This window comes from Vulpes lagopus, chromosome 1 (assembly GCF_018345385.1).
Source record: "Vulpes lagopus strain Blue_001 chromosome 1, ASM1834538v1, whole genome shotgun sequence".
Lineage (NCBI taxonomy): Eukaryota > Metazoa > Chordata > Mammalia > Carnivora > Canidae > Vulpes > Vulpes lagopus.
In genome coordinates, this window is record NC_054824.1 from 185,411,939 (window position 1) to 185,425,951 (window position 14,013).

A 14,013-nucleotide genomic window follows, 5' to 3' on the forward strand; every position below is an offset into this window, starting at 1 on the left:
ACCCGGGATCAAGTCCCACGTCGGGCTCCCTGCATGGAGCCTGCTTCTCCCTCTGCCTGTGTCTCTGCCTCTCTCTCTCTCTCTTTCTCATGAATAAATAAATAATAAATAAAATCTTAAAAAAATAAATGAATAAAGACCTCCTGGGAAAGATGATTTTGCCCAAACGGGGAGGTGGTTTGAGAGTGCAAGGCCGGCCTGGAGGAGCAAGCGGAGCCCCACAGTCTTATGGATGCTCAAGCTCACGGCATATTGGGACTTCCTGCTCCTTTGACAGAGTAGAGACTGGGATCCAGGAGGAGGACGTACCTTGGCCAAGGTCTCACAGTCAGTAAAGGGTGGCAACAACTTTCCCAATTTTCCACAGCCCCGAGTCTCCTCCCAGCCCTGCCTCGAGCTCGCAGGCGCGGGGGCTCTGTCCGTGGTGCTGAACCTCCCAGTCCCAACAAGCCAAGATTTCCATTAAAAAAAAAATTTTTTTTTTTTTACTTTTATTATTATTATTTTTCAAGATCTGCATTTTAGGCACTGTTGGTGTTGGGGCCTCTAGCATTGTAAGGGTGCTATGGGAGATTCAGGGGAAAGTTGATAATATAATCCAGGAGACCGTCTACATGAAGTAATTTCTACAGAAACTAATTTCAACACGATAAAGGGGTAAAGGTTCCAGAGCGCGGGGAATGGGAATGTCCCATCCCTACTCTCACCACTTCTCATCACCTTGAACTGGGTTTGGCCCCAAAAATATTCTAAGATACTCAGATACAGAAGCTAAACGTGAGAAAAACAACATGACTGATACTGGTTGGCTTCAGTCTTCAAGAGGAAACTTTTTTTTTTTAAGATTATTTATTTATTCATGATAGACAGAGAGAGAGAGAGAGGCAGAGACACAGGCAGAGGGAGAAGCAGGCTCCATGCACCGGGAGCCCGACACGGGACTCGATCCCAGGACCCCGGGATCGTGCCCTGAGCCAAAGGCAGGCGCCAAACCGCTGAGCCACCCAGGGATCCCCAAGAGGAAACTTTCTAAGAAAGAATTCACCACAAGGGAAGGCCAAGGGAAATGTGGAGGATACGTAGACAACAGGAGAGTCTTCAGAAGACGTGGGGCGATTTTGAAAGGTTCTCTCACGAGCCGGGAAACTGGGTATTAGGATCTTTCAAGGTCACATCTCCCAAGTCCATAATCGTGACTGTGGTTCCTTGGAATCAAGTGGGGGACGGAGGGGATGTCAGAAACAAATAAATGCACTGTCAGGATCGTGTTAAATAGGAGTTGAGTCCAGCCCGAGCCCCAAACTGGAGTCCAGGCTGCAAAAATCTAGAAGCCACATCCTTCACGAGGTACCTGGCTCTTCACTCTCTTCGATCTTGAGGCCGAATGATTGCAGCTTGTTGGCAAAGCAAAAGTTCATCACATGTGAATGGACCCCACACAAAGGGACTGTTTCGGGGGCGCCTAGCTGGCTCAGTTGGCAGAGCACGCGACTCCTGATCTCAGGGTCCCGAGTTCAAGCCCCACGTTGGGCTGGGGGTAGAGCCTACTTAAAACAAACAAGCCAACAAACCAGAGGAGCTGCTTTAGCAAGAGATGAGGAGCAGCCCGGATTGAAATGGGCGGCTCACACGGCAGCAGGCATCCCCGTGTCCTGCAGGTCTGACTTTCATAAGGAAAGTCTCCTGATGCCGAGTAAACACACACACACACACACACACACACACACCCATCCCCTACTTCAGAGATGTCATTCCAATACTGATAAAGAGGCTCTCCCTCTCCTAAGCCCTGCTATGCCCAGCATTACTCTCTTCCCCCTCCTCCCCTCCTCCTCCACCTCTTCCCCACCCTCCTCCCCTCCTCCTCCTCCACCTCTTCCCCACCCTCCTCCCCTCCTCCCCTCCTCCACCTCTTCCCCACCCTCCTCCCCTCCTCCTCCTCCACCTCTTCCCCATCCTCCTCCCCTCCTCCTCCTCCACCTCTTCCCCACCCTCCTCCCCTCCTCCTCCTCCACCTCTTCCCCACCCTCCTCCCCTCCTCCTCCTCCACCTCTTCCCCACCCTCCTCCCCTCCTCCTCCTCCACCTCTTCCCCACCCTCCTCCCCTCCTCCTCCTCCACCTCTTCCCCACCCTCCTCCCCTACTGTGATACACTCATTGAATACGAGTCAACTATAACAACTGCACACAGTCAACTCTCTCCAAAATGTCTACATCCACACTTAAGAACCCTCGGAGGCAGAGCACCTTGGCGGTCAAGCTCTCCTTTCTACATACCTGCCCTGTCCCAGACTTTCTTCTCTTTGGAGATCTCACCATCTCTTTGGTCTTCTGTCACAATGTCTAACCACCTTTACCAATCAGAAGTTCCTCTTTGTGTCTATCTCAAGTCCTTCATGCTCTCGGCTGCCTTTCTAACATTATGAGTCACTAAAGATGAGGAGCATCTTCCTCAGTGGGAGTGGGGGTGGGCAGGTTTCATTGGACCAGGCAGACACGCACAAGTGCAATACTCGCCCGACCTCCCCACACACGGAAAACCTGTGACCACAGGTAATGACAACAAAAGAGTCCAAGGACACAAAGAACCCTCGAGATGGCATCTGATTGGGATCCCCGGGTGGCTCAGGGGTTTAGCGCCTGCCTTTGGCCTGGGGCGTGATCCTGGAGACCCAGGATCGAGTCCCGCATCAGGCTCCCTGCATGGAGCCTGCTCCTCCCTCTGCCTGTGCCTCTGTCTCTCTCTCTCAAATAAATAAATAAAATATTTAAAAAAAAAGAGGGATGGCATCTGATCTATCCCCCATCCATAGAGACGGGACTGCCTCAGGATCCCAAGAGGGCCTCGTGGGCTACCCCATCCCAGGCCTTCAGGGAGCCCGTCTCCAGCCCGTTTCTCAGTCTGAAACATGAAACAGCCTGGCCCCCCCTTAGCCCCAAACCCAGCCTCCCAAGCAACCATATTGCCAGCAACGAATACGCTTCTCAGACGCCGCATTTACAGGGGGACAAGAGAGCAGAGGGTAACTGGGCTCAGTTTGACTGTGACGGTTGCAGTTAAGCCACATGTGTCATCGGGAGATGTGAACTGGGGACAGTTTATGCTCAGAAACTCATTCATTCCAACTCATGCTCCTCCCCAGACGTCCAGATGGCGCTGGCATCGGTGGCAAAGCGAGATATCCATGGGCTCACCTGAGCGCGAGACCTCATGAGGTCGCCTATCCACCCGCCTCCACTTCCACACACACGTCCTCAGAAAAGCTCTTCCTCTGCTTTTCTTGAAAACCTTTGTGACGCCCTCTTCACCCCTTGGTGGCCTGCCGGGTGTCTCAGTGCAGTAAGCATGAAAGTGCTGCTGAATGTCTAACCTAAACCCTGCTTGCTTCAGTTTCAAACCCTTGCCCTAGTCCTACCCTTGGCGCAGCGACAGCAGCCTTATCCTGTCATGTCTCCATCCCCGACTCCAACCACTCTGGGGACACGCCTGCCACGCTCACTCCTCCATCTGTGACACCGAAGAACCACGGTCCCCGGGCTCCGGGCTTATTCTCTATCTCCCCCCTGCTCTTCGGAGTCAGTGGCCAAGGAGCTTTCCCATCCTTGTTCCCCGAGTTCCTTTCTCAGTCTCCAGAAGAACAACAGTTTGGCTTAAAACTTCTAATGCTTTTCTGGGGGCTCTGGGAGGGGACTGCAGGGATGTCCAGTCAGGTATCCCCATTTTACAGAAGAATGAACAAATTCAAAGAGTTCCCTCGACAAGCTCAGGGTCGCCGGGGGGATTAGAAGCAGGACCAGGGAGCACCCTGAGGTCCCATGAGAAGGTCCGGGCGTGCTTACGGCCCCGCATAGCTCCTGGGTCGCGGGGGCCACACGCCCACCACCCCCACCCCGCTGGGCGCCCCCATCATAGACCCTAGGAGCCTTGAGCTCGTCTTACTTCACGTCCGATATCGTAGTTGCAATCAAATAATCAATCGTGTGTTTCTTTTCCTCGGTGTCCCGCTTCCCTCAGACTAGCAAGGTCACGAGGGCAAGGGCAGTTGTGCCCCTTGGTCCCCACGGCAGCCTCGCTCGTGAATGCCTGTTGCGTGGAGTGAATGAGTAAGTGGGTGGATGAGTGTGAGCGAGCGTGCGGAGGGCCGAAGTGTGCACGCAGACCACCCAGCGCCGTGGCCCCCGCCCCGGGGCCGGACCCCAGCCCAGGACGCCGCCCACAGCAGTTCTGGGCCAAGCCGGGGAGTGGCAGGTGGAGGGGAGGGGAGGACACATGTCGCCTGGAGAAGTCCTCTCCAACCTGAAGACCAGGTCTCGGATCCGATTTCACTCTCAATTCCCGAGGAACGTGAGACGGACGCCCCGTGGCCCACAGGAGCCCGCAAGGGCTGTGGGGGGGCGGGTCTGCACCTGCGCGTCTGCGGGGAGCCACAGTCCTCCCGCTCGAGTCCAGTGCTCCGGGATGCCGCTCGCCCAGACAACAAGCAGGTGCTCCCCGAAACTAGGGCACTGGGGTGGACTCTGCGCCGGGCTGCCGGGCTCTGCGCCCTGGAAGGACAGGCCCTGTGGAGGCCGCCCCGTCCTGCCCGCGCCCCCGAGCCGCCAACCGGGTCGGCCTGCAGGGAACCTTCTGGATAGAGAGGAAGAGCCAGAGGGCGGGAAGTCGGCTCGCACATCCAGGGCGCTGGGGCGTGGGGATCAGGGACCCGAGCCTGCTGTAGCTCCGGGGCGCACGGGACAGCCGCCGGGCCTCGGGGCTCCCCCTCCCAGGAAAGGACAAAGCACTCAGGGGGGCCTCACCCAGGGGGGCTCCGTCCTTCCGGTCCCTGTGCCTCCCTGTGCCAGGGCAGCTGTGCTCCCTGCTGGGCCCCGCGAGCGAGCAGACACCTGACCCCGGCGAAGGTGGCCCTTCAAGCGTCCCCCGAGCCTCCCAGGATGGAGCGACCGACTCCCCGGTGCCCGGCACAAGCCATGGGGAGACGGGGAGCCTGTGGGTCCCTCCCAAGGGCAGAGCGTCACCTCCCCTTGCGACCATCAGGACGCTCAGTCTTCGCCACGGCGGCGGGCGGGCGGACCCGTAACTGTGCCTCCAGCCGGCGGCCTGGGGCCGCGGACACCCAGGGGCCGCACTCGGTACAATCGAGGGCCTCCGGCGGGTTCCCCTCAGGGACTGCGCTCCCCAGCAGGTGGCCGTCGGAGCGCCCCCACGGGGGCTCAGGTCCCTCCCCCAGACCCAGGGTGGAACTGCCCCCCCTCCTTTGGGACAGTTCTCCTCCTCCACGGGACACACTCTACCAGCACCACGGGGTCTAGACGCCGCCCCGGACCAGGCCACCCCCTGCGGGGATCGTGTGTCCCCAGGGGGTGAGCACCACACGCCTCGCGGCGGGAGGGCTTCGTGTGTCCTTCTCATTTCTTCACAAAGAACATTAAAAAAGACGTGCTCTCGAGAGTCCAGATTTTAACGCAATTTGAAATCTTCTTCCTCAGAGAAACTCTTAACTGAAACTGGCATTTATTTGCTTGCTTGGTTCTTCCTCCCGTCAGCAGGCGTGTGGCAGAGATATCCAGCGGGGGACAGCCTGGTGCGCCTGCACGCCCTCCTGCACCCCACCTCCACCCCCTCCTGCACCCCCACCTGCATCCCTGCCTGCACCCCCACCTGCATCCCTGCCTGCACCCCCGCCTGCACCCCCTCCTGCACCCCTGCCTGCACTCCCTCCTGCGCCCCCTCCTGCACCCCACCTGCATCCCTGCCTGCACCCCCACCTGCACCCCCTCCTGCACCCCTGCCTGCACTCCCACCTGCACCCCCTCCTGCACCCCCCCTGCACCCCCTCCTGTGCTCCCACCTGCACCCCCTCTTGCACCCCCGCCTGCACCCCCACCCCCACCCGCCAGCTGTCCAACCCAAGGCCTCAGGACCCTCACCGCCCACATCCGAGAGAAAGGGCCAAGAACCCGGGGCTTATTCTGAAAATGGCTCTGACCCCACGACTCTCTGAGCACTTCCTAGGGACGCACAGAGGTCCAGGGCCCTTTCCTCGGGGAGGTGGCAGCCTGGGACACCTCGTGACCCTCCCCGGGGGGGGCCCCTCATGGGTGACGACCTCCGTCTCCAGATGAGGACTCTCAGGCTCAGTTCCCGACCTGGCAGGGACACCAGGCAAGAGGTGCAGGTGGGGTCTCACCTAGGCAGTGGGACCTGGACCCGACCCTGGACCCCAGACCCTGGACCTTGAACCCCAGACCCGACCCCGGACCCCAGACTCAGCCATGCGCCTGCCGCTTCCCTCATGTCGTGCAGAGCACGCAGCGGTGGGCCATGACCCCGGGTGTCAGCGCTGCCCTCCCCCATCCCGCTGCAGCTCCCCCCAGTCCCCATCACCCCTCCCTCCTCCCCATCACCCTCCCGCGTCCCCACCGCCTGTCCCCACCGCCTCTCCTACGTCCATATCCGGAGGCAAGCCCGAGGACACCTCCCACCGCTGCGGTGAAGCCTGGGCTTTTGCCATGGTCCGTTCCCCTGCGCAACTCTGGGGCTCTAGCAGCAGGACACCGGCCAGGGCTGGGGACCACGGTCTCCCCGGGAGCCGTCAAACTCGGGGCGGGGCGCTGAGCTGCCCCTTGCAGGCCCGGCCCTCACGACCCCCGCCTCCTGCGGCACCAAGCGCACGTGCCAGTGTCAAAGAGCTAATCCAGTTTCTCTGTCGTGCTTCCCCCTTGGCCTCCTGCAATCCAGGATTGATCTGGAACCAGGGCAGCCTTATTAAGTGATGCCTCTTCCTCCCCGTGGGAGACTCACACTGGGAGACGGAGCCCCCTGGCCTTCCCTCAATTAACTCCAAGTGTCCCGCTGTCCCCAGCCCAGCCGCAGCCACAGCCACCCTCTGATTCCTGGGCTCACCTCTAACTCACCTTGGCTCCCAGGGGTGAGGCTGGGTTTCAGCCCCCAGGTCTGCCTCCCCAGGACCCCAGAGCATCTAACCCAGAGCATCATCCTCCACACGTTCCTCAGACAGGTGGGAACACGGGAAGCCCAAGGGTCTGGGGCCTAACCTCGCACCCACGTCCATGGGCCCGTGACTGTGGTCCATGGCGCGGTCGGCACAACGAGGGACCCACGGCTCACAGGCTGGGCAGCCACGCAGCCCCACGGAGGACGGAGATAAACGTGCGTTTGCTGAACACTCTCTTCTCCAAATAAACGCAGGCGGTGAGAGGCACGGAGGGTCCCGGAGCCCACCACCCTTAGCGCAGGCCCCCCTCACACCCGCCGGGCCCTCCTCCTCTGCAGGAGCAGAAACAGGTACGGCTGGACGCCAGAAAGGAGGTCCTTTCCCTAAGGACCCGAGGGCTGCTCCCCGCTCGCTCCGGGGGACAGGAAGCTAAAGGGGCCCGGGGACGGCGCAGGCGAGCCACCACTGGGCCACCGGCACCCCCGCCCACCGCAGCGGGCTGCTGGGCCTCCACCCGGCTGGTGTCCCCTCCGGGTCCCGGCCTCGGCCGACTTGCTGTCGCCCCACGCTCCGCCTGGCAGGAGCCGCGCCCCGTGTCAGCGGTCCCACCTGGCGGCGCCGGGCCCCCTACGACCACTCACACTCGGTGTCGAGGTCCACGGAAGCTCCTGGGGAAGGCCGCCGGGCAGCTCCCGAGCTACGGCACCAACCCCGGAGGAAGCCCCGGCCGCCGCCCCCGTCCCGCGAGGCACCTGGTTCCCGCAAGCCTTCGAGGAGCCTCCCTGACTCCCCGCCCGGCCAGCACCCGCCGTCGTCCCAGGTGCCCAGCGAGGAGGCCCTCGGGTTCCCGGGGCCTCTGTGGGGAGACGGAGGGAGCGAGGCCCCAAGGCTGAGGGGAACCTGCAGGCGGCCGGCGGCCTCCCCATCTCGTCTCCCCATCTCGTCCCTGCAACTGGAAGCGGAAGGAAAAGGAGGGCAGCAGGGGGGGCCGGGGGGGGCGGGGCGGCGCTGGGCTGGAGCCAGGGCACCCCCTCGGCCTGGCCTCTAGGAGAAGCCGTGGACCCAAGCGCGCACACGGGCACGCGGGCCTACGTCCTGCTGGGCTTCCGGGGAGACGCCGCCCAGCCGGGAACTGGCGGTGACGGCCGCCCCCCGTGGCGGACGCGGCTGCCTGAGGCTGGGCCGGGTGCCCGGCTGCCCCGTCACTGGCGCTGCGCGGCGGGCGCTCCTGGTGGCCGAGTCCCAGAGCAACCCAGCAGCGGACTGGGAGCACCGGGAGCACGGATCCCGCTTCTCCAAGGGATCGCTGCCCATCCTGCACCTCCCTGCCACCGACGTCAGGGACGGGTCCCTGCTCGCCCCCAAAGCGTCACCGACTCTGAGGACCCCTGGCCGAGTTGGCGGGTCCACACCTAGACGGGGCTGCTGCGAAAGAGCAGGGGACGCGCGGGGGCTCCCTGAGGACGAAGGGTCTGAGCAAGCGGCCCCGGCGGCCGGGAGCGACCCCGAGGTGCCCAGGATCTGGGTGTGAGACCTCGCTCCGGCCTCAACAGTGCGAGGATTTAAACTGTCTCCGGGCCTTGGCCTCTTTGTGGTACAGGGGACTGTGAGGCAGAAGGGAAGGGGGCGGAGCTGGAGAAAGGGGAGGCCCGGCTGGCTCGGAGGCCACACACGGCCACTCCCGCGACGCCCTGACTCCCGTCCCGCGACGCCCTGACGGCGGGGTGGCCTACGGAGAGGCTGGGATCCTGAGCCCCAGACAAGGTGGTCAGAAGAGGGCCTCCCCCGGCTTTACGACCGCAGGGCTGTCCTCTTCTTGCCTTGCCCCCACCCCCGAGGGAGCTGCCTGGTGGCGCCTGACCCCCCACGGACGGACCAAGCGGCGCACAGCCTGCTTCCCTCCGGATGCGACCTCCTCATCCCCGGCATTCAGTGCTCTGGTCTCCTGACCACACAGGTGGGGAAGTCTGTCCTAGTCTAGAAATTATCCAGGGAGGAAGCTTCTAGAACATCTTGCGTACCATGTATTTGGGGCATCCTTCCTGATGTTTAATTTTAGGCCCCTTGACGCTTAGACCCGTGAGTGCGTGTGCACGCTGGGGTGGGGTGCGGGGCTGGCAGCTAGGAGCGCCCCAAGGTCTACTCGCAGCGACTGCTCGCGTCCCTCGGGGCCTGCACCCTAACGTGCCCACCGTTCTGGCTACGACCCGAACGACGGTCCCAGGGGTGACAATGAAGAGTTGCCGGGACAAATCCTCCCCGGAAACTGAGCTTTGACAACATACGGCTTTGTCGGGCATGAAGAACCGCCTGGAAGTTGAGGGAGGAAACCCCGGGAATGGCCACCGGAGAAGCCGGAGCAGCCCCTTCCTCTGGGTTTTTAGGATTAACAGAGCTGGGAAGTGGTCCGTCCGGCAGGAGGGGGTCCCGTCCGCGGGCAGAGGACTGGCGGGAGGCCCGTGGGCGGCACGAGCTCGGCGGAACCACCCGCAAGGCCCTCGCCGTTCTAAACCCTGTGCACGAACCACTTGGTCCGCCGTCGCCCAGAACCACCCACGTCACAGGTACGGACTCTGTCTCCGTTGCACAACCGGGCAGGTGGAGGAACAGGATTTGGCTCACTTGCCCGAAGTCAGAGCGAGTGGCGGCACCGGGAGGAAGCCGGGCAGTCTGGCTACAGCCACCAGGCTGCGCCGTGACGTGACCTTGCCCCGCGAGACGGCCTGAGTCATCACAGACTCCCTGTGCTCCCGAGAGCCCAGGGCCGGGCCCCAGCTTCTCTACCTCGGGGTCTCTGACCTGGTGGAGGACGAATAACCAACTGGCTGCGTGGATGATGATTCTTCACGTCGGAACTGTAGGATGGCGTCCGTCCAGGGGCCGTATTAGCAGGTCGTTTCCTGAGCGCCTGCCCCCCTGGGGGCAAACACCCTTACCTCCCCGCACCCGCACCCGGTAGGCCCTCCTAACAGTGCTCGAGTCGTGATGAGCTGCTTACGTAATAACCTGCTTATTCTGCGCGTTAGTCACCGGAGGGTAAGCGTCATGAGGGCGGGAACCAGGCCGGTTTTGCCCCCACTGAACCCCCGGGGCCTACCGCCCCCTGCGCACAGTAGGCTCTCAAAGCTAATCGTTGAATCGACGCAGAACTGACCTCAGAGTGGCCGAGCAACCCGCCCGGGCCGCCTGGACTGCAAACCCCACACGCGCCGCGGTTGTCTGTCCACGGCGGCATCCACAGCGGCACACGATGCACCTAGCGGGTGCTCACGTAGTAGGTGCGAACCAACAAATGTCCGTTGCACGAGTGGAGTAATAAAGCACACACTCTGCACCCGGAGGCCCTGGGACCTTAAGCCGAGCCCGCTGGTTTGCTGCTTCCTATTAACCACCACCCGGCACCGAGTAAACACCCTCCATGCTCTCCCGGGTCTCAAAACTCGCCTCCCTCGGCCTGCAGCAAGCCCAGCTTCAGCCGGAGCCTCCACCGGGAAAGCCCAAACGCCAAAGCCAAACGAGGCAGCAAACCCACCGTCCACGGCCTCTGACTCCCCTGAGGACGCTTCTGTCCCAGGAGGGGGCCGACAGCCACTCGGGCCGTCCACTGAGCCCCGAGACCCCCCCCCACCTCGCTGGCCTTCCCACACCCTGGATCCCGGGGCACCTGCTGCGCCCCTATCTCTCCCCCTGGAGCGCTGCATAGACTCCCAGGGCAGGTGGGCAGGGGCAGGAGACTCAGCCGGGGGAGGACAGGGTCCGGGTCCGGGCAGAAGGGTCCCTGGAGGTCAGGCTTGCCTGGGGCTGGGAATACTGGCTCAGGGAGGCAGGGGAGAGGCTGCTCCCCATCTCCAAGGCGCACCCAGCCCCGGCTGTCTGCAGTGCCAGGGACACCCTCGTCACAGCTGGGCCTGAAAAGGAGGACGACCTCTGGTCCCTTCCTCCTACGGGGACAGTGAGCCAGGTCTGTTGTGACTTGAAGTCGAACGCTTCTATCTGCCTTCCCCTTCTCAGCTTTCCAGAAGCCCCCAGCTCCTCCTTGGCCAGAGCACGGAGAGTGGGCCAGGAGGGGCCCAGAAAAGGCAAGTCCCCCCACAGTGTCCTAGAGGAGGAAGCCAGGGATCCGCGCGATGCCAAGCGGGACAGAGGCTGGCTGCGGCGGGGCGAGAAGCCTGAGCTGGCACTCGTCATTCCCGGGGTGTGAGGAAGAGAAGCAGCAAGGGGTGGGCTCGCTGCCCAGGTCTGTTTGCAAGCCGTGGACCCCTGACGCTGACTCAGCCCCGGGGCCCACCCAGGCTGCAGCTGGGAGTGTGGGCCAGGCCCGCCCCTTCCACCTGCCCCTCTGGCCCCATCTTAGGGACACTGGGCAATGGCTCCTCTGGGTTTCTCTAGTGGACACAGATGTTTCCGGCAGCCCGGGGTCTGCACTCGGACCTAAGCAAGGGGACAGGACTGGCAAGGGTCCGGGCTCTGGTCTTCCTCATGCTCACACCCTCCGATGACGTGCCCAGGTCACCAGGAGCTGGATGGCTCAGCTTGAGGATAATCTACTGCCCGGGGAGACCCTCTCGGGGCGGCAGGGGGCCGAAGCTGGAGCCAGGCCAGGTGACACCTTGGCCCACCTTCCTGTCTTTCCAGGTACACGGGGGCTAAGCACTTGCTCATCCCTGCGCCCACCCCTTCCAACCGGGCCCCCGCCCGTCCAGCCTCTGCCCTTCTCCGCAGTGCCCCCCTCCTGGGCCATCGCCTACGTCCTGCGCCTTCCTGCTGCCACAGGAGAAAGCAGCCGGAACATCTACTTGTCCGCCTCAGCAGGGAATGGGGGGTGCTGCGGAGGGGCAGCTGGGGCTCCGCAGGCCCCCTCCCGCCGCCGGCTGGGGCTGGGGGTGTCGGGAAGGCACCTGTGGAATGTGGGGATGGGACCGGGGGGGAGGGACTGGGTTAATGGGGTACGGGTCGAATCATCATATAACCCTTTTAGTTACAGAATAAATGAAGCCCCCCGTGTCCTGAGGGAAAGGGGGCAAACAGAGGCGGAGGGAGGGCCCCACGCGGGGAGGGCGGCGGAGGAGTGGGGAGGAGCAGGTGGGCTTGTGCCCTTCTGGGGCCGAGCCAGGCCCTGCGGGAGGGCCGAGCGGACGGGACGTCCTAGGTCGTGCTGAGTCATGAGATTTGGAGGGAGGCTGGGGCGCTCCACCCCCCCTGGCGTCCCCGTCCCAGCTCCCCCCGACACCCCGACGGTGCCCGCGCCCTCTCCCAGGTGCGGGCCGCCCCCTGCAGCCGCGGAGCCCCCACCTGGCGGGCCCGGGGTCCCGAAGCGCGGCGGGTCTGGGGCAGCGGGGAGGGGGCGCGGGGGGCCGAGGCCGCCGGGAGCGCGGGAGGGCGGGAGGGCGGGGGGGCGGGCGGCGGAGCCCGGGGCTGGGGAGGGCTGGGGCGTGCCGGGCTCCGCGACCCCCGCGACCTCCGCGACCCCCGCGCCCCCCGCGCCCGCGCCCCTCGGCCCAGGACGGAACCGACCCGGAGGACGAAGTTCGGGGGCGGCGGGGGCGGGGGCGGGGGCGGACTTACCCGGCGGCGGCGCGGAGGACCCGGGGCCGAGGTGAGGGCGCGCGGGGGGCGTGCGTCCCGGCCCGGTGTCCCGCTGCGCCCCGGCCCCAACTCGGCCCGAAGTGCCTTTGCCGCAAGACTTGCTGAGCCGAGCGGTCTGCGCCCGGCGGCGGGAGGGAGGCGGGAGGCGGGAGGCGGCGGCGCTGCAGTGAGGGGAGGAGCCGCGGCCGGGGGCGGGGCGGGGGCGGGGCCGCGGAGGGCGGGGCGGGGCCTGGGCTGGCCTGGGCGGGGCGGGGGTGGAGCGGGGGGGGGCCGGAGGGCCGGGGGCGGGGCCTGGCTGCCGGGGGCGTGTCGGGGGCGGAGCCTGGGCTGATCCTGGGGTGGCCTGGGCGGGGCAGGGGGCGGGGCCTGATCGGGGCCGGGAGGGCCGGGGGCGGGGCCTGGCGGCCCCTGGGATGGCCTGGGCGGGGCGGGGGCGGGGCCTGGCGGGCCGGGGGCGGGGCCTGGCGGGCCGGGGCGGGGCCGGGGCAGACCTGTCCTGCGGGGCCCGCTCCCCTCCGCGCCCCGCTCCCCTCCGCGCCCCCGCCCCGCGCTCAAGGTCACGGCCGGGCTCGGCCCCGCACAGTCGGACCGGAGCCGGGCATCCTCGTTCCCGCCCGCGACCGGCCGCCGCCCCGAGCCCGAGCGTCCCCCCGCCCCGGCCTGCTCGAGGCTCCCTTCCCGGGCTCGGGAGCCCTCTGGCCGTTTGGGACCGCCGAGCCCCGTCCCCACGCGCTCCCCCACGTAAGGCCCCCGAGCCCGAGGGGTGACGACCGGGATGCTTGGGGGAACTCAGGGCGGGGATGGGGGCGCAGGGCGGCGGGGGCGGGGGGGGCCTGGGAGGAGGTGGGGGGAGGGGCCCCCACTACGTGTGACAGCCCGAGACGCCCGGTCAAGGTGGGCGCCAGGAGGCCGCGCGGGAGGAGGGGGCCCGAGCTGCAGGCGCCCCGCCCCCTCCTCACCCCGGGCGGGGCCGCAGGAGCCGCCAACGGCACCATCGGAACAACCACGTCCGCTCTCCGGGCAACTCTGATGCAGGCCGGGCCGGAGCAGCCGCCTCTGCGCGGGGCACAGGCCTTCGGGTCCGGCCGGTGTCAGCCCCCAGGCCGCATCTACCGACTGAGAACAGGCGAAGGACTGCAGAGAGGACACGGGTCTGAGGCTGGAGGGCAGGGGGAGGCCGCGGTGGGACCCCGGAGAACACCCCCAGCCTCCTCGCCCCACAGCACCGGGAGTGAGAGGGGAGCGTGCCCGCCGGCCCTGGGCTCACACTCAGCCCCGCTCACCTGCACCGCACCTGCGGCCCAGAGTCCGATGTAGGAGGGACTGAACGGGCTGCCCTACACTGTCCGAGGACGAGGGCGCTCAGCGCCAGCCTCAGCGGGGTGCACCCCCGAATGCCGCTGCACCGGAGGGGCTCACCCCATGCCGAGCGCGCATCTGCAGGAGCATCTGCAGGAGCTTCCCGCAGGAG

At 65.0% G+C, this 14,013-nt stretch overlaps 1 protein-coding gene across 1 annotated transcript in view; it reads right to left on the reverse strand.

Moving 5' to 3' along the window:
• The window catches only part of SYT2 (synaptotagmin 2), a 78,299-nt gene extending 65,636 nt beyond the window's left edge, over window positions 1–12,663 (reverse strand). Inside the window, exon 1 of the mRNA XM_041725719.1 lies at window positions 12,522–12,663. The gene's annotated coding sequence lies outside the window, so the exon portion shown is untranslated. The remainder of the gene's footprint in view (window positions 1–12,521) is intronic.
• Window positions 12,664–14,013: the final 1,350 nt, after the last annotated feature.